The sequence below is a fragment of the Berghia stephanieae genome, chromosome 11, assembly GCF_034508935.2.
Source record: "Berghia stephanieae isolate SIO BIC M18660-M18661 chromosome 11, UCSD_Bste_1.3, whole genome shotgun sequence".
Lineage (NCBI taxonomy): Eukaryota > Metazoa > Mollusca > Gastropoda > Nudibranchia > Aeolidiidae > Berghia > Berghia stephanieae.
The window spans coordinates 10413848-10415623 of record NC_088370.1 but is presented as its reverse complement, the minus strand read 5'-3'; the positions used below and the strand labels follow the sequence as shown (position 1 = coordinate 10415623).

The 1776-nt window shown below is 35.7% G+C and overlaps 1 protein-coding gene across 3 annotated transcripts in view; it reads right to left on the bottom strand.

Annotated features, from left to right (window-relative positions):
* The window catches only part of LOC144957384 (uncharacterized), a 70483-nt gene that overhangs the window by 48161 nt on the left and 20546 nt on the right, over positions 1-1776 (bottom strand). The gene's annotated exons all lie outside the window — the stretch shown is intronic.

Genomic DNA, 1776 nt, shown 5'->3' with positions numbered 1-1776 from the left:
AGTATTGTCGTAGTAGTATAGTAGTTAGTAGTAGTAGTAGTAGTAGTAGTAGTAGTATATTAGTATAGTAGTATCGTAGTTAGTAGTAGTAGTGTCGTATATGCTATATAACTTCGACGAGATATAGACTATGTATAACTAGTATACAATACTACTAATATACTCTATCACACTACATACACTATATACTATATACTTATAATACAAAACTCTCATAACAATATACACTCTATACTATTATACTACTACAATATATCACACTACTACTATACTATTTACACCACACTTTACAACGACTATACTATATACTACTACTATAATACTACATACAACATAATATACATACTACACTATATCTCATACTCTACATATACTATACAACAACATATACGAAATACACTACTACACAACATCACACGCATCTACCACTACTATAATACTACACACACATACATACATACTACAACAATACTACGACTACATCTACACACTACTACAACTACACGACTACTACGACTACTCACGACTACGTACTGACATACTACTACTACACATCTAACTACTACTAACTATACTACGACTACTACCCTAACTACGACTACTACTCTACCTACTACTACTACTACAACTACACAGAATACTACACACTATACACTCACACACTACTACTACGATACTAACACGACTCTCCTACCACACACTATGACTACTACAACTACATACTACGACTACGACTACTCACTACCTACTACGTACGACACTACTATCACTACTAACGACTACTACTCTCACTACACACACTACTAACTACCTACTCGACTACACTACTACGACATACCACTACAACTACTACTACACACTACTACTACTACACTCACTACACACTACTACACAATACTACTACATACTCACTTACTACTACAACTACTACTACACTACGTACTACTACTACTACTCTACTACTACTTTACTAGACTGATATACACACTCAGATACATACTACATACTACACACACGACCACTACATACTACTACGACGACTACTACCCAACAACTACTACTACAACAGACACACTACACACTATACACTACACACACACTCTACACTACTACACGACTACGATACGACCTCGACTAGACACACGACACTACATACATAACACTCAAGAAATACACGACTACTACACACTACACTACGACACACTACTAACGACTACCTACTCCTAATACTACTCTACGAACAATACACTACATCGACTACACTCACACACTAACTACTACGACACACACAAACACACACTATACGATACTACAGACACAACTACACTAACTACACATTACATACACAATACACTACACACTACTACACTACGACACTACTACTCTACGATATACGAGACTACTATACTATCGACAACTATACTAACTACACCTACTACTACTACATACTACACACACACTACCAACACTACTAGACTAACACTACTACTACATACTACTAACTACAACTAATAACACTACACAACTCTACCTACTACTACTCTATACTACTAGCTACACTATTAATACTACTACTACTACGACTACTATTACTACACTACACTATACTACGACACTACTACTACACTACAACTAATACACACACTACTACATAATAATACTACTACACTACTACTACTACACGACAACACGACTACATACTACTACGACTACTACTACGACTAATACGACACTCTACACTACTACTACACACCACACTACTATACACTATATAGT